Source organism: Sciurus carolinensis, chromosome 10 (genome assembly GCF_902686445.1).
Source record: "Sciurus carolinensis chromosome 10, mSciCar1.2, whole genome shotgun sequence".
Lineage (NCBI taxonomy): Eukaryota > Metazoa > Chordata > Mammalia > Rodentia > Sciuridae > Sciurus > Sciurus carolinensis.
Genome location: NC_062222.1, coordinates 7,705,646 through 7,724,537, shown reverse-complemented (window position 1 = coordinate 7,724,537; position 18,892 = coordinate 7,705,646). Strand labels below are relative to the sequence as shown.

At 48.7% G+C, this 18,892-nt stretch overlaps 1 protein-coding gene across 4 annotated transcripts in view; it reads right to left on the bottom strand.

The window, feature by feature from the left end:
* Positions 1 to 17,557, bottom strand: part of Jade1 (jade family PHD finger 1) — a 53,246-nt gene extending 35,689 nt beyond the window's left edge. Inside the window, exon 1 of one of the 4 annotated variants that reach the window (XM_047566193.1) lies at positions 17,350 to 17,557. The gene's annotated coding sequence lies outside the window, so the exon portion shown is untranslated. Of the gene's footprint in view, positions 1 to 14,771; positions 14,914 to 15,877; positions 15,989 to 16,947; positions 17,092 to 17,349 lie in introns of those variants that run through there. The other 3 variants (XM_047566194.1, XM_047566196.1, XM_047566195.1) reach the window with 3 other exon arrangements.
* Positions 17,558 to 18,892: the final 1,335 nt, after the last annotated feature.

Here is an 18,892-nt window from a genome sequence, read left to right as displayed (position 1 = left end):
TTCCTCAGCAACTCACTGCTGGACGTCACCCACGCTGGTCCAGACCCCTCTCTTCTACCCATTAGGCAGAGCCAAAAGGGTAAGGAGCGACTTCTCCAAGGTCACACCACGTGTGGGCACAGAGCTTAGGACACTAGTCCAGTGGTGTCTCCGCTCTAACAACTCCTTTGAAGTCCAACCAAATCCACTGAACGAAGATGTGGGTTCGTACAAACACCCAGCCACCTGGTCCACTCTTCCAGGAAGCTGATGGTAACAGGCCTCTAGCACCACTGAAGTAACGGCAAGAATGCACTTAGAAAGAGGAGGTGGGCCCAGACTGGACAGTCACTGAGCTCACACAGATGAAATCACAGAACATCCACACAGGGCGGCGCTCAAGAGATCCAAACTAAAATTACTGATCACCCTGACCCCTGCAGGGCACGATCTTACTGCAGGATCAAGGATCCTGCAAGAGGAAAGACAGCCTTTCAAAAGCCAGATCAGGTGTGGTGGCCCAGCACCTGCCCCCTGCCCCTGAGAGTGTTCATGCCCAACACCCCCTACCTGGGAACCACAACATGCACCGCATGTTTCCAGCAACACCAGGGCACAGAACAGTGGAGGAAAATGTGGGCCACTGTGCTCAGCGAGACAGTGACCAAAAACCCAACCTGTAAAAGCGCAGTCTACACTAGTAGACATGTCCTACTGGGGGATCAAACACCACCACCTGGGTCCGAGGGTCACATGAGTGAAGTCAACTGAGTAGTAGCAGGCCCGAGGGGCTCTCCGCCTTTGCAGAGTTGACAAGAAGAAGGGCAGAAATGTCCCTTCTGTAAAGAAAACTTCTATTTGTGCAGGTGCTCCCCCAATAAACAGCTCGTGTGCATAAACAACCCCCCACACACCTGTCATCTTCCCAGAGCCAGCCTCCCTAGAAGCCCAATGCCCTCTGGTTGTGTCTAGTCCCTTCCCCATTCATCACCCTGAGTTACAAGAGTAGGTACGAGCCCAGCACCTGGCACACGCATGTAATCCCAGCAGCCTAGGAGGCTGAGGCAGGAGGATCACCAGTTCAAAGCCAGCCTCAGCAACTTAGTGAGGTCCTAAGCTACTTAGTGAGACCCTTTCTCAAAATATAAAAAGGACTGGGGATGTGGCTCAGTGGGTAAGTGCCCCGAGTTCAATTCCAGTGCAAAAAAAAAGAGCCCCTGGTACGACCACCTGTGGGGATTTCTACTTCTCTGTGACACAACATCCCTCCCGTAAAAATCACATAAACGTACCAACAGAGCCCGTGTGCCTTTCCTCCTGTAATCTCCAGCTTATTAATTCACAGGCTCCATTAACTGAACCTTTGCCAGGCCCAATGCAGTGTTTCCCCTCAGGAAATGGACAAAACTGACCCATTCAATCATTCAGGTCCCTGATCTATCATTATAGTATTTTATATTTCTTCCTGGAAAACTAACTCAGTTAAAAGTTTGTGGGTTTGGGGAGCTGTGATTGTGTCTCAGTAGTAGAGCGCTTGCCTAGCATGCGTGAGGCACTAGGTTCGATCCTCAGCACCACATAAAAATAAACAAAATAAAGGTATCTTAAAAAGTTTGTGTTTTTGCTTACCAGTCAATTGCTCAAAACCCATTAAAAGCCAGATGCAGTAATCCCAGTGGCTCCAGGCTGAGGTAGGAGGATCAAAAGTTCAAAGCCAGCCTCAGCAACTTAGAGAGGTCCTAAGCAACTTAGTGAGAGCCTGTCTCAAAATATAAAAAGGACTATGGATGTGGCTCAGTGGGTAAGTACTCCTGGGTTCAATTCCCAGTACAAAAAAAAAAAAAAACACTAAAAGAATTTACCACAAGGAAGCCTGGACTTGAGTCCTGATAGGATCACAAGCTCCCTTAGGGACACAATCTGTGGGCTAGGGTTTGCCTGTGGGCAGGGTCACAATTCTAAAACCCACACGAGAGCCTCTCTGACTCAGAACTCTCCAAGTTGACCACCCCTGCCAAAAGCCTCCACCATCCAACCCCGTGACACATGCCCTGCCACTTGCAATGACTCCCTCCTGCTCTGTGTGCTCCAACACCAAACTGCTGCCCAGATATCTCCTCCACCCTCTAGGAGACACCCTGGTCCTGTGGGGACCCAACAGGGGGCACCAAGAGAAAGGGAAACCCACTCATTCTTGACAACAGCGCCAGCTCCCCAAAGCCTGTTATGAACTGCTTTTTAAAAAATAGGAAGTAGAACCTACAGAGAAATTCCTTAAAAGTAAGGGTGTGAGGCGACACAACAGGATGCAGTTGCCACCTCCTTAGAAGGTGTAAGGCACAGGAATGGAGCTGAGTGCCTGCAGCCTTCCCAGGCACACAAGGAGCAGAGCCTGCCACAACTTCACTGCTCAGACAACTTCCATCTGCCTACACAGAGCAGCCTGGAGAACCCAGGAGCCTTTCAACCAAACGCCGACCTCCCAGCTGTCGAGCAAAATTCCCAGCGAAGGCACATCGGCAGTCACTAAATGCCAAAGGCAAGCACTGGGAACACCCCTCTAGCAAAACTATGCACGTAAGGAATAAAGCAGCATTTTCCTTCCAGGGCACCCCACTTCCTCGCTCCCTGGTAATCTGTACTTTGCTTCTCCAAGGGAGCTGGCAGTGATGGTGCTGGTGCCCTGCACAGCTTCTTCCCCTGTGGCTCTAATGTACCTTGACATCAGGCTGACTGATCACACCCAGGGTTCCTCACCGAATGAGAAAATCAAAGACCACGTTACCTTCTTCAACATACACAACACGGTGTTTGTACGCTGTGAACATCCGTCAACCAAAAGCTAGCAGAAGCAGAGTGCCTCTGCACTGTTACCTTCTCTGACCTTCTGGGTGAATGGCTGATCCACCTAGATGGGAGTGGGATTAGGTGATGATCAATTAAAAGAAAAGGGCTGCTCACAGCACTCAAGAGAAAGCAGAAAGATGTACTAGATGGACTACCTACTGTATTAGGAGGTGTTGGAGGAAAACCACTCACTGTCCCTGGCTCATGGGGCTTCTGGTCTCACTGAGGGCACAGGCAAGCAACAGGAACCGGCCATCGATGGTGCCCAAGTGGAAAACACACAGCTCTGAGAATGCAGCCACAGGTGGAGTCAGGAGAGGATAAGCACCGGGGAGGCAGCCAGAAGAGAGAGCACATTTGGGGCACAGCACGGTGACCACATAACCAACACGTGTTAATGACCACGGACATCACTCTGGGCAGCATCGTCGTGCACAGACTCTCCCTACGTACCCGTCTCTTTACTAATACGCATCCCTCCTTACATGCAATCACCAAGGCTCATCAGCTGAACCCTGCAGACCTCTTGTCCCCTACTGCCCCACAGTTTGGTCTTCAACCACCGCTATGGTCTGAATGTACCCTCCAAAAGTTCACGTGTTGGAAACCAGATCCCAGTGCAAGTGTGGCGAGGTGGGCCTGGGTGTGGCCCCCTCTTGGTCACCCCCATTTAATGCCTTCTACCTTAAAAAGACCAAGCAAGAAAGCCGTCACCAGATGTGGCCCCTCAATCTAATTACCAGACCCTGGTACTTTATTATAGCAACAGGAAACATTCAGAAAACACTTATCTAGAGTCCTTTAGATACCTTCTCAAGCTTATAACTTCTTCCCACCATCAGTTACACAGTGATCACCCTGAGGTGAACCCATCAAGCCGTGAACCCATCAAGTGGAACCCATCAAGCCGAAGTGAACCCATAAAGCCATTTCCTTTGCAAATCTCCTCATGAAATCCCCCTCAGGGCCTACGAACAGGTCCAAGTACAAACTGTCCAGGAGAAACTCCAGGTTTCCTGACCCTCCTCCCAGCCCTGCCCACACACCCATCCTAGGAAGCCCCCAGCCCAGCACACCTCCGCTGCATCAGCCCCTGCTCTCGAAAAGCCCTTCCTTGTAGTTCTCAACCTCTGCTGATGCTGCTCCTGTTACCACTTTCTCTCCTTACCCAATCCCACCTCTTCCCCAGGTTCAATCCAAAGTCACCAAATACCTTATCCACCATCCCAACTCTGAGTACTTAGGAGTCCATAGTGCTTGTTCCTCTTTTAGAACTTGCTGACCTTGCTTTTCACTGTATTATTTATCTAATAGAGTTAAGGAGGGGGTGGGAATCATGGTACTTGTTGAAGATGGTAAAGCAGATTTTATTCAAGGGAGAGGAGAGCAAGGATCAGGTTAGGAACAACTGCAATGGGGCCTTGCAGTGAGGGAGCAAAATGAACCCAACTCAGTCTCCGAGGGAAAAGTGGGGCTCTACCGCCCAGGAGCAGGGCAGGTTCAGTGGGAGCAACAGTACCAGGAAGCTTTGAAGATAAGCAGTTTCTGACTGGCCACCCTCCAGGGCATCGCGGGCAAGCCAAGTAAGACAGGAAGGAGGTCAGCTGCCAAGGGCAGGGGAGAGCCTCTCTGCCCCCTCTCAGGATTCCTGAGGGAGTCCAGGTTCCCCTCCTCAAACAGAAGACCTGGAGGAGCCGGAGTGTATCCAGCCTGCCTAGCCTGGATCAGGACCTAGGGGTGAGTTTCATACATGTGTCTCTACAGTCGTTACCCTGATTTCTGGAACTCAGATTTTCTCAAGCTAAATACGAAGTAAAGATATCATGTGGAAGGGCCAGCTATTGATCAAAAGGGCCTCACAGGACAGCTAGGAGAGACACCCCCAGAACTCTGGGTCCAGTGCTCAGCACAGTTCAGTGACTCAAGGTACACGAGTCTGGAGTGCCCACTCACCGTGAAAACAACACCTACTCAGACAGAGGGCCAGTGGGCACTGAGAAGGCTCGAGAGAGGGGGCGTGAGTGGCTAGGGAGTCGGAGTCCAGGGAGAACGTGCCTGGAGGGGCTGGCTGAGAAGGCCGCTGGCCCCAGGCTCTGACTGGGCCCTCGGGTAACCATGGCGTCCAGACCCTGGCACGGTGTGCTGGGCCCCAAGAACGGGCTCAAGAAAGAAAGAAACCCACTAGGTGACCAGCAGATGGCTCTCCTTCCATCCCCTGTCAGACAGCACAGCAGAGCCCACCTTCATTCCATGGATGTTTCATCAAGTTCAATGTGAGAGACGGGTGAAGAGTCCCAGGAGCCCTAGGCCACGGAGAGGGCAAGCGGGAGTGACAGCTGCCTCAGTGGGCCCGGCCGTGAAGCCTCCAGGTTGCTGTCCATGAGTGAGCGGCAAGCACTCAACGCCCCGAGCCTACCTGCCTGGCCTGAGCCGAGGAGACCGGCAGGCAACAAGCAAGGAGCCCGGACTGGACACCAGCCCCAGGCGCGGAAGTTCAGTGCTCAAGTTTAGGGCCCCAGGCGGGTCAAAGAAATGACCCCAGGGATGAGGGGAAAGGACCTTCACAAAAGACTAAGGTGACTTACTTGGGAAACCAGGAGGCTGAGGCAGCAGGATAAATCACAAGTTTGAGGCCAGCCCGCTCGACTTAGGGAGACTGGGTCTCAAAATAAAGTAAGGGCTGGGCCGGGGGCTCAGTGAGAGCACGCCTGGCCTGGGCCAGGCCTGGTTTCCCCCAGTGCCACAGAGCGAGTACAACCGCGAAGACCTGCAGGCTGTTCACTCAGCGCTACCCCTGGGAAGGGACGGCTGAGGAAAAGGGACTGCAGCACTCTCAGCCGTGGATCAGGGACCGTTTACCAGGCCACAAACTCTACGACCACAGGAAGGACGACAGCGCGTGATTTGAACCGTCTTATGCCTCAGAGGTAAGAAGGCTGAGTTCCTCCTCCAAGTATCAACCTTATGCACCAGGTTTCACTGTCATTTACACCTCATTCCAAGAAGTCACAGAAGGTACTCAATCAAAACCCTTTGCACACTTCCTCTACATATCACTGAATGCAAGGCTGAGTGTGAAAGCAACCTCCTGGACGAACACCTGAGCTCCTGCACACGCTGCGTCCCGGGCTCACTCAGCTTTACTGAGCTGAGGTGCCTTCCCGCTCACATCTACACAAGCTTTAACTCAAGCAACTTCTACTACGTTCATTTTAAATTTACTGGTGTACTCCGCTCTTTATCAAACAGTTAAAATTTAAGACCTAAATGCGCTCTATGAAAAAGTACACTTCTAAGAAACTGAGTCAACTGTATTTTCAGACACCAGGTGGTCCCTACATAAAACTAGAAAGTATTTTAGCTGTTCCTTTTTGTTTGCTAAATTCACACTTTGAATACTATAGTTGTAAACAAAACTAGGTGAATGATCATTTGATTAACCCAATCATTTGATTTGATTGAGTAATTAGTAATCATAGAATCACCCCCCCAAAAATACCTTTCATCTTACTAGGTCACCTTCTTGTCTTCCAAGGAGTATACAACTCTCCACCCAGCTGGTGCCTTACCTCAGTTTTTAAAGCAAACATTAATCGCCTAAGATAGGAAGTTTTCAAATTGGCAACATTATCCAATTTATATGCCCAGAGTCTAAAAATACTGTATGACTATAACTCAAACCCAAAGTTCTCATTTTAAAACAAAGGGTTATATATCCAGTTTAAAAAAAAAAAAAAAAAACCACAGACTTGATTTAACTGACAATGTAGATCTTAAGTGTTAAAACTTTTTACCTGTTCTAAATACTTTAGCCAAAACAAATGGAGTATTTGAAAAAAAAAATTCTTTATAATGTCATACATCAAAATTTAAAGAAAATGCTGCCCAAACTACCTTAAGACCTTCAGAAAGAGACCAAGCTTGAAAATATTCAGCTGAAGAGTTTATATCAGCAACAAACCTTCCCCACCAAAAGGAAGACGATGTGCCTGGCCAGTCCTGACTACAACAGTCCCTCCTGTGAGCCCTACCAGCAAACCTGGGTGCCGTGACTCATTAGTTCGCTGTAAATTCCTTACAAATCACTCTTTAACTCAGATTTTAAAAGCCAACAAAAGCATTTTTTTCAGAATTTCAAGGAATGTATGAATTCGGGAGGTTCTGACTCAATCACAAGCAGGCTCACTTGGCAGTTTACAAATGATGCAAGCATTTGCTCAGGAGTCCTAAGACCATCTATCACGCCCCTTCCAAGCCTCTTAATTGCAAAGTCCGTTATGTTAGCAACCCAACCAAGAGCAGCTGTGACAGAACAGAACATTCCACTCACTAGTACCTGGACTGCATTTTGCTGACTGCCCTTGGCATGGGAATGAATGAATTCACACCAAACAGTAAAGGCGTCAGTCACCCTGACCTCCAATCTTTAGTTTCTAATTCTTTTTCCTTTAGTCAGGATCCCTCTTCTACATCTATATGCTCAGATATGGAAAGATGCCCAAAACATATAAGAAAGAAAAGCGGGCAAAATGCGGGGGAGAGGGACAAACCATTGGGTCCATTTATATATAAGAGAGGGAAAAGAACACACCTACTAAATCTTCTTGTATTCATGGGAAAATCTGGAAAAAAACATGAAAGATCACAGTGGTTCTGAACGTGGTTCTCTTGACCTTTAAGCTGATTTAAATTTTTGACCATGACCCCATACTACACTGGTAATAGTTCAGAATTAAACCTTAGAACCTTCCTTTCCTGCTCCTCACTCTATAGGAAGTCCCAGAGGGAACAACTTGGCCCAGAGCAAAGCCCAGTCCAAATAAGCAGCATCAAAACTGTATACTCCAGCTCCTTCCTCAGATGGACATGGGAGGCTCACTTTAAGAATACCACTTGAAGGGTTGGGGTTATGGCTCAGTGGTAGAGCGCTTGCCTAGCATGTATGAGGCACTGGGTTTGATCCTCAGCACAACATAAAAGTAAACAAAGTAAAGGCATGCTGTCCATCTACAACTACAAAAATAAATTAAATAATAGATTTTCAACTTTTGAAAGTAGTACTGTAGTAGTACTCCAAGTAGTGTTTTGGAAAATAAATACAAGTAAAAGGCCACATTCCAGGGTGGCTAACAAACATGGCACAGCCTCCACTGTGGTCAGCAGACTAGGTCATCTCATTCTTTTCCGCCAGCCCAGAAATGACCTCTAGCCTTCTTAACTGCACTGCCACCCAATAAGACAGAGCCGATTCGCTCCTTAAGTTATTTCTCTTCTCAAACTTTGACAGTTTACTTGGCAAAACTAAAGTAAGCCTAATCTCATCAGAAAATAAAGTTTATTTTCTAAAGTATTTCAATGATATCAGAAGTGTATTCTGTTCTGCCTTGGGGGTCTCTGAACTAGGCTCTAATTTATATAGCACCCGGCCACACACATACCTATAATACACATGTGCACACACACATACCTACTTTCGGGTCAAAGTCAAAATTTATTAAAGAATGACATTCTAGAAAAAAACAAGTGTTAACGGGAGATAGTTTCTGAATGAACCAGGGTAAGGGTGAAGGAGAGAAAGGTTTCTAAACCTATTATTCTATCGAATAAACCAATAAATGGAAAGTGTCTACAGGGTAATTTTAGAAGATTTTTAAATGCTCCAACCAGATGTTCTTATACAGGATACACAAAGCAGCTTCTGCAGGAACCAGACTCAAGCAGCTAATGACAATTACACTGTGCACAGATTGAAATACAGCTGCTTTTCAGGAACTTTGATTATGGCTGGTTGTCAGAAACTATCAGTTACCACTAACAATGTTAAGTCACCAAAAATTTTTAAAATACTATTTTAAAAATAGAGCAAGAGAGACTCCCAATGTTGTATATTGGAAGATCTAGACAGCACACTTAACAAAACCTGCATTCACACATCCTTTGAGTTACACACGAAAACAAACATTCCGTCCCCCAATTGTAGGAGTCTTGTTGTTATGGTCATTAAGATGGCCTCAAACCCTGGCAGTAAGGTCTGGAAAACATTGAGGCTAAAGTTGAAAGGATGCTCACAACATGGGCTGTCTCCACAGGGTCTTCCAAGAGACCTTAAAATCACAACTGCAGTGCTAGAGGATTTCAGAGATAAAATAATCCACCTTTCCTCATTTTAAAGAGGAGCACATCAAATTTTGGAGCATGTCAGCAGTTTGTGCAAAAATGAACAAACAGGTCTCAGACAGAACCAACAGCAGAGCCGGACACAGTTCCCAAGCAGCTGGGTGCACCTCCTCACTGGCACCTGAACCACAGGCATCGCCCACCTGGTGACTGCCGGGATTTAGGCCATGATAAATTACTGGAGAGCAGACAACCAAAACTGAACTTAGTTTTCAGTCCATTAACTAAAAACTGAAACATGGTTTTCTGGCAAACTGATGGGAAGAGGGCTGTGACTGCCACTCCACTGGGTGAAGCACACAAGAGGACAGGCAGGACGAGAAGAACCTGCCGGCGCTTCCCAGGCACTGCCACAGGAGTGAGTGTCGGAGCAGCATGTCGGAGCAGCAGGCAGTGACTTCTGATGGGCAAGTTTAATTCTACTACTTGCACCCTACTTGACTTTATTTCCTTCTGCAGGGTAATCTAGTCCTATAATGCACTTCTCTTACTCAGGGTCACTGGGCCCGGCCCCCTTAATGGGTATGAGTGACTCCCTAGGTGTTCTTCCCTAGGTACACAGGGTTGCATGTTACACATCCTGGCCCCAAAAGGTTTCTAGGAACCAGAAGTCAACAAACACAGCCCTGGGAACACACTCCATTTTATGGATACAACACACAGCCCTCAGACTAGCCAACTCCCTCCATGTTTATCAAAGAAACTTCTAATCGCAACTTATTCATTCAGGTTCCTACAAGAAAGGAAACTGAGCCAGTGGCCCAGCTAACCAGTTTACCCTGTGCTGCTATGAATCAGGGGTCAATAGCCCCTTTTTTTCATATAGCCCTTAAGGATTTCACATACTAAAATGGTTTCGGGGGCGGGAAGGGGGGGTCAAGGAACATTCCATAACAAGAAAAGCATTCAAAATGCAAATCTCAGTATTTATGAATAAAGTTTTTTTGGAATACAGTCATGCTCATTAATTTACCTTTTGTCCATGACTGCTTACAGAATTAAGCAGTTGTGGCAGACCACATGGCCCAAAAATCTAAAATAATATCTGGCCCTTTACAGAAGAATTTTACTTTCCTTCCTGTGACTCAACAGATTGACAGTACGTTTATAAACCAACTTTATGTATGCTTAGTTATAGGTGAATCAATTACCAGGTCCTGGGTGAGTACCTAAAGCTCAAAGTCAAGGACCAGACACACTCCCTGAGAAGCCCTTCACTAGAACAGCAAAAACCAAAAGAAACTAAGTAGGGTGGGGTGCTGCAAGCACCTTCAATGAAGGCCACATCCAGAAACCAGCACATTTTCCTCAAAGGAAAATCCCTGGGCCTCCTGCTTGGGACTAGTGTACACTAATAATAACTTCTAGCACGCGGCTTATGTGATTTTTAAGTTAATAACAGAAAATAATCTAATAAAACAAAAAAATGGCTGTTCCAGTCAGGAATTTAACTATTCATGGTTAACAGTGATAGTAAGATCAGAGAGAAATCATAAAAAATGATCAGAACTTAATTAAGTAGTCTCCAAGGATACGCTTATGTGGGGGGGCCCACTGAATACCTGAAACAATGCACACATTTTAGCCCTACCTTTTCTAGGGAAGAGGCTCCAACCTTATAGAGCTCAAGAGTGTACACTTTAAAAATTCTGAGCCTCCAGGTCTTAAGTGCACCATTACACGTCCACACTGAGATCACTGATGCTTGTGAAGATGACCATGCACAATCAAGAATTTAAATTGCTCTTAGTGTTCTTTGTGCTAAACAAAAGCAAACCATGCAGTTCAACCTCCAGCAACTTGCTAACCTTGCCATTTCTTGCTCCTTAACCTGCAGTAAGAAGTAAAGAAAAAAATGCCCCATTTATTCTTCAGTTTGAACCCTCACCACTGAAATCTTCACTTAAAATAACTGCTTAGAAACTGTCTTAAAAGCAGTCACAGATTTTCAGATTAGTAGAATTTCCTGTGAAGGAGATATTGAACAATTTATTTCTAATTTTGAGTGCTTCCAACAAGAGTAAACTATGGTTTAATTCCAACAATCGAGCAAGCACAAAAGAGCAACAGGAGGAGAGGGTTATCATTTTGTGGTGCTGGGGATGGAACCCAGGGCACCGTGCATACTAGAAGAGCACTTTACCACTAGCCACACCTCCTAAAAATAAACTTACTGGGCTGGGTGTAGCTCACAATTCTCACTACCAAAACAGTATTAAAAAAAAAAACTTTTTACGAACTAACGTTCAATTGTCCTCAATCACCTAAGTATGTCTTGACTCTATCTGAAGAACCAAAAGCAAAAAATATTGAACTAGTGTTAATAGACAGTTTGGTCTTTGAATATTAGTGGATCCCATTGGTCTAAAGTCAATTAAAGATTAAAAATTAAAATATGCAGTCTACAACCACAACCGCTGAACTTTCCCACATCCCATCTCACCTGATCTCAGAAAAATGAAAACACGCAGTCCCTGTCACAGTGACTGAGCTTGCTATCCCAAGTCTGGTGATCTTTATTTGTTACTTTGAGGTGATGAAAGACATCCTTGGTAATCATTTGAGTCCTGCACTAGGAGTCTAGTGTCAATCTCCTCCACTCTGTTCCTTGGCACTGAACCCCAACTAAACTTAAGTATCACTTCCACTTGCAGGGAGAAGGGCACGCCAGGGCTACTTCTGCATTTATTAGAAAGGCAAAGAAACTCACTTCATCAGAGACACCAACTTCGAAAAAGTAAATATACATATGTACATCCTCTTGGTCACAGACCAAAGTTTTTACATGCAAAGTACACCAGAGCTAGGCACCAAGGCACACACTCATAATCCAGCAGCTCAGGAGGCTGAGGCAGGAGGATTGTGAATTCAAAGCCAGCCTCAGTAAAAGCGAGGTGCTTGCTAAGCAAATCAGTGAGATCCTGTCTCTAAATAAAATATAAAATAGGACTGGGGATGTTGCTCAGTGGTCCAGTGCCCCTGAGTTCAATCCCTGGTAACCGCCCCCCCCGCAAAAAAAAAAAAAAACACCAGAAGACACAGCTAGTCACCACATGAATCACCTATAATCTTATAAACTCAAGAGGCTGCAGCAGGACGATCACAAGTTCAAAGACAATCTCAGCGACTTAGAGCAAAGCCCTATCTCGAAATAAAAAATAAAAAGGGCTGGGGTGCAGAGCTCAGTGGTAGAGCAGCCCTGGCTTCAAATCCCAGAATTCCCCAAAAAAGAACACAGATGACAAGGCTCTTCCAATTAAATCTCAACTTTGAGACTATATTTTATCAAGATAAAAACATAATAATTACCTTTTTTTTTTTGGTTTCTGTTTGTTCTTTACAATTCTGGCAATCAGACCCAGGACCTGTCACATGCTAGGCAAGTGCTCCATACCACTGAGCTACATATCCCCAGCACTAAAAGTTAAATACACAGAGTGATGCTGCAAATCTCGAAGACAGAAAAAACAGACTGAGGCTAAAACTTTCAAGGAAACAACTTACCAGTCTCAGGAATTAAAATACTTTTCCAATTAGTGGTGCTACCACACTCCTAATGCCCTCTAAGAAAAGTAACAACTCCATGCAAAACAGCTTTTACATTAAAACCTAAATAAAAATGGGGGGGGGGGTAGTAATTACAAAATGTGGTGCCAATTTTCTAAGTTAAAGGCTTGAACTAGAAGAGAGTTTAAAACTGAAGTAACTCACTGTTTTTAACAATCAAGCCAAACTTTTCCACGCCAACTCAAATAAAAATGCAAGATGTGTTGGCTAAGATGTCCTAATTTCCTCCAGAGGGTATCTATTCTATAAACCTTGCAGGAAAACTGTCTATAATGCAAATTCTGAGAGACCACTAAGTGCAATGGTGCCTCATACTAAAGGGTCAGGCAGAACTTTAGAAACAGGAAAACACAAGCAAGCAGAACCAAGGCAAGTCCACTGCTCCAGCCCAAGAAACGGGATATAATCAGTTGATGGCTTGTTTGCTGTTCCAGTCACCTCAGAACTGAAACACAAACATGTGAAAAGTCTTTCTTTCTCCAACCACCTGTGCATAAAAACACCAGTTGAGCTTGTGCAGTGTGCACACCTGGAATCCCAACTAGGGAAATCTGGGGCAAGAGGATCCAAGTTCAAGGTCAGCTATGACAACTCACCAAGACCCTGTTTCAAAATAAATAAAAGGGACTGGGGTTGTAGCTGGGCAGTGGAGTGCTTGCAAACCATGCGAGAGGCCCTAGGTTCCATAAAGTATTTTTCAGGCAAATGGTCTCCTAATCTAAGGTTTCCAAATTACAATAAACATTATTTTATTTCCAACTTCTTTTAACAGTCAACATTAAATGCTTGCCTCAATGTTATATATCCTGTCAAAAAGTGACAAAGACTACTTCAGGGAAACAACCAGGTGCAGTAAATGGTCCTTGAAAGGACAGTGGTTTAAACAAAGTTTAAACTTGGTCACATTTTAGGGCCAAATGGGGAGATTTGAATGTGTGCCAGTAATAGATGAGATTAAAGTTTACTAAGTGACCATCAGGAAAAAAGCTCCTTACAGAACTGTGTCTACAGTATGATCTCACTTTGATTCCAAAACACATGCATAGAAAATTATCTGGAAGGTGGATGCAAAGAAAATGATCTGGAAGGTGGTACAATAGTGATCTCTGGGTAACAGGAATGCAGTTTTATTTTATTTGCTTCTTTTTCTAGTTTCCAGAAACATACATGTAAGAGCACCTCTGTAGTGACTTCCTTTAGATCATCAGGGTCCCTGAAGTCAACAGGTTAAGACTGCAGTTCTGCTTTAACTCTGACCAAGTCTCCAAGCCTGCTTCAGTCTTTCCTTCTTCCTCAAGCCTCTAAGCTACACAACAGCTCCTTTCTAAAAAAAGGCATTTCCTTAAAGTCCAAGTGCTAACTCCCTGCACTCACTTATTCTGTTATTTTTGCTGTGTAACTATTCTTACAAGTTTGGTAACGAAGAATAAAACACTTGTTTATACACTGAAAACATGTGAAGGGATGGAAGAATAAGATGGTTTTTTCGTTTTAAATGGACATCCAACTGACTTTGTCAAAATTTAAATCTCTGTAGAGTCCACTCAACCTTTCTTACTAGAAAGTAGCCTGTATGCTTGCCAGAATCAAGTTCAAGTTCAACTGCATGTTCAGACAACTCCCATTATCTGCTGATAGAGGGATAAAAGGAGATATGGAGAACCCCACACTTAAATAGCTTTAAATTATATTCGTTCTAGCTGTTGAAATGCAAATACCAAGTCAGATACCCTTACAAAAACACACAAGTTCAAGGAGAAAAGAGAAAGCTTTATCTTTCTTACTACTTGAACTGACAGTAAAAGGGACTAAGACCTCCAGGATAAAAAGGCAAAAGTTCCGAGTTGCAAGCGTCTGCTAGGTGCCGGCCACCGAACCTGCGCCCTCTGCACAACGAACCGCTCCCGAAGTGCGAAGGCAGGGCATGGACACCCAACTCCTCCCTCCTCGGGCGGCAAGTGATCGCGCCGATTCGCCGCGATCCGGTCGAAATGCAACTTCCTACACAACCTCCGGCCTCCGGGGAGTCACTACCGAAAGTCGGCTTTCGGGGGAACTCCACCGCATTTCAGAGAAGTTCCCGGCCTGGGAGGCTCGGGCCCTGGCTCGAGTAGCGGCGAGCCGCCCGCGCAGGCCGCCGCGCGGGGCCCGCTCCCGCCCCGCGGGGAGCGCGGCCGCCTCGAGTCGCGGCGGCAACTCACATTTTACAAAGAGGACGCCGAGCGCCTGGCGGCGGGCGGCGGCGCGGGGCGGCCGCGTCCTCTCGGCTCCCGAGCCGGCGGCGGCTTCCAAACGGCCCGCGCCGCCGCCGCATTCCTAACGGGCTCCGAGGGCGCGTTCAAATCGCCCGCTTTTTTGTCTGCTCGCAGCATCCACCGGGCGGCGGGCGAGGCCCCGGGGGCCGGGCCCAGACGCCGCCGCCGCCGGCGTGCGCAGGGCCCGCGCCGCCCCGCCCTCCGCCGCTCCCGGCGGCCGAGACAACGGCGCGGGAGGCGGGGGGCGGCCGCCGGGGCCCTGCCGCGGCCCGGCCCGGCGCCGGGTGACACCTCGCCGGCGCGAGCCGGGCCGCTCCCTCCGCGGCTCGCCCCCGCCGCCGCCCTCCCGGCTTCGGGGCGGCCGCCCCCGCCGCGCTCCCGCCCGCCGCCGCTGCACCAATCCGCTCGGCCCCAGTTGCAAATCAAACGCTCCCTCGCGTGCAGAAGCCACTAGCGCCGCTGGAAACGGCCGCGCCGGCCCCCGCCCGCGCCGCTCCGGGGCGGCACCTGGGGCTCGGGGGCGGGCGGCCGGCGAGAAACGGCTGCGAGCGGCGGCGCGGCGGCCCCGGGCGGGCTCGGCTCGGCTCCCGCCCCCAGACAGTTCTGGAAACTGTGTATCACCTCTGTCACAGGAAGCCATCCGGCGAGGAAGGCGGCGCGGAACCAACAAACAGACGCCCGCGGACGCCCGCCGGAACCGGCGCGGGGACCGCGGCGGCTGCGGGCCGTTCCCGGCGGGGCGCGGCGGCCGCCCCCGCGCCGCGGGCTTTGTGCGGGGCTCCCGCGGCGCGGGCGCGGCGGGCCGGCGTCCCCGCCTCCGCAGCCCCCGCCCCGGCCCCGGCCCCGGCCGCGCCGCGGGGCCGTGAGGTGACGCCTCGGCCGCCGCCCGACCCCATTTCCACACCGGGCCGCCTCTCCTCCAACACCAGAGGCGGGCTACAAAAAGTTGGCCCCGAGGCCACCCAGCACCTGCCCACGTGCCGCGGAGGCTCGCTCCCGGGTCTCCCCCATCCCTTCCCCCCGCCGCCCTCAGCCGCCAGGTCACCTATTACCGGTGGGAGGGGAGAGAGGCTGCTATTTAAACGCCCGCGGAAGTTGAGGCACCCCCACTGGCGGGTGCCGTGCACCTGCCTCCCGCCGCCGCGCTCCGCCACTTTGAGCAGCAGCCGCGTCCTCGGCCCCGCCTCCTGCCCGAAGGCGGGCGGGGGGGAGCGGGAAGGAGGTGGAAGGGATCGAATTTCTCCAGCAAATGGGACCGTTCCGACAGGATTCGGTTCCCCGGTCAACATTCCACATTCCATCCCTCTCCCGCATTTGCAAGCCAGCGCCGAGCAACCCAGAGAGCCTGCTGGCTACCGAACAACAGCCCCCAACTCGCGAACACACACTCACAGGCACAAGACACGTGCACTGTGAAGGGCTCTGCAACTTGCAGTCCCGGGGTACACACTGCACGTTCGTTGATTTAGAGCAGCAGGGAGACCAAGAGACCCCACCCCCACAATTTGCAGATGGTGCCAAAGGTTGCAATTTGCAATCCGTTTTAAGTTCATGATTAATCGGTACTTTGCTCTATCGATGTAACTCCTTCCCAATTCCACCGATGAAGGGTTTTACACTTTACCAGCGGTCTCACTGTAGTAAAGGTCTGATCGTTGGATACCCATTTTGGAAAAATCTAATTGCCAAGGTGTCCCTCCAACCCTGCTCACTGCCCTTGAATTGATGCAATGAATATTTTGGACATGTGGTGACGCGGTGACAAGAGCCAGGGCTGCGGCCACTCCACACAGATGTACCTACTCACACCTATGTTCGGACAAATACAGTCCTTCCCCCCGTACACACACGGCCACACACACGCTCTGGATCCATGTATGTACGCGAACCTGCGTTCTGCCATTGCCATCTGTCTACCAAGTTGTTACTATGCTTTCCACTTTCATGCAGCCTAATGCACTTTGGCTTTTAAAAATTCTCTATGAACTAAACTGGATTTCTGCTGCCGATCGCGTTTAATTGATGATTCACCTGAAAACCGCATGTTCTTCGCGAATTCAAAAGGAAAAGCTCCGACTCTTCGGCCCCCCCAAAATTGAAAGATAATCGTAATAGAACTTACTGATCCACCAGAGATCAATTCTCAGGATCCAAAAATCATCCTCTCCTCCTCCTCCGGCCCCCGCCCCGGCAAAGCCCAAGTTACTGGTGGGATAGTAACGCCGCGCTCGGCGGCCGCCTCCCTCCCTCCTCGCTACAGATCCAGAACCCAATCTTTTGGCGCCATATTAATGACGTACTATATTATTTCCACTAGGCAGCGACCTTCGGCATTAAATTACTCCCGAGAACTCCCGAGCAAAGCAACAAAACCATCAAATATGGCTGAGCCTCTCGGCTCGTCCTGCAGCCGCCGCCGCCGCCGCCGCCGCCGCGGGGCCGGGACGCGCACCCCGACCCACGCGCGGAGACGCGCGGCCACACGCGCGGCGCGCCCCCCGGCCCCCGCGGCCCGCGCGCGTACCTGCTGCGGAGGGCTCCCGCCGAGGCGCTGGGCTCCGCGCCGCCCGCTCGCGCCGCGCCGCATGAGTCCGGGCCGCGGTGGGCGGACGCGCGGGGCGCCGGGCGGGCCCCTGCCCTCGCCGGCGCGCACACAGCCGGCACTCGCGCGCGGAGGCGCTCCCGGCCGGGCGTTTGGCTCGTTATGGAGGAAGGACTGTGTGAATCAAACTCATTTCTGGGTCACTGCTGCCACAGGGGGGAGCACTTTAATCCCTTGCCAAAAGCGGAGGGTGGGGACGCGCGGGCGGAGGGAGCGCGCGGGGCGCCGGCGGCGCGGGGGGCTCGGCCCGCGTTAACTCTTGGCGGCCCGCGCCGGGGCCGCGCAGCGCAGCCTTCAGTCGCCCGCGAGCCTGGAGCTGCCGTGCGGTCCCCGGGCAGCGAGCGGGGGTAGCTTACCTTTCCAACTGCTGTCCCAGTTCCAACTCTAGCCTGACGTCTGGAGAAGGATTCTTTCAAATTAGCTTAAAATTAAGTAGATTAAGAACGTGGCTATTAAGGGGTGTGATTTGGGTGAAAGATTTTATGTTTAGGCTGAAAGGCAAAATAAATAGTTCTTTTGTTTCGTAGTAACTGTTTTAAGGAGTTGTGGAATCAAGTGACATTTTTAAATAGAGATAATTCAATTCTGGAACCCGAACCTCATCTCTACCTAAATTTGAATTGAACTGATTAATTGCAAGTGAGCCCTTAAAAGAAAGTGATTGTTTGTAAATTGACACCACCTCTATGTTATGTTACACAGTATAACATCTGAACATCTTCCAAATATGAGGATTGAGCCTGATGCTAACATTGGAATTTCAGAGTGATATAAAATCAGTCCTCAGAGATTTGTTTTGGGGATTTTTTGTGTGTAAAAATGAGTGATTTCCCACAGAATGCAAACTTGGTTTTATTTGGAGGGTAACATATTTCCTCCATGCATCCACAAAGTAAATAACAGTGTAGGTGACGTTTCTTCAAAATGAAGAAAGTACAGATTAAAATTCCCATTCAGCAAATAGGAACAGTGATTACTAATTGTATAATTGAATATTGGACCCAAAAGGTATACACTGGAATAATTCTGAAAAAATCAGATTGGATCTCACACAATCACACCCCAAACTACCCACTAACAACCAGAACATTATAATCTGATAAATGGCAAAACAAAACTAATTGAACCTTCCAATTATTTTTCAGGAAGCAAGGTAAACCAATAGAAATCTTAAAATATATCCTCTTTTTGCCTCTCCTGTTTCCCTAATGAAGAGTGTAGACCCCCTACCAGTCCTATTCCTGTGCTCACTAATCCTTTTCAGAGAGCACATATGTAAAGCACTAATTTAACCATCATTATAACTATTATGAGTTCAGTATTGCCTACAGTTATTATTTTCCTTGGTTCACCTTACACACACTGTGTAGAAGAAAAAGTACAAAGACTTCATAGCCAGAAAGTCCCTGGGTTGGCTCTGCCTCCACTACTAGTTACCAGCTTGTGTGGCCAACTGGTAAGTTAC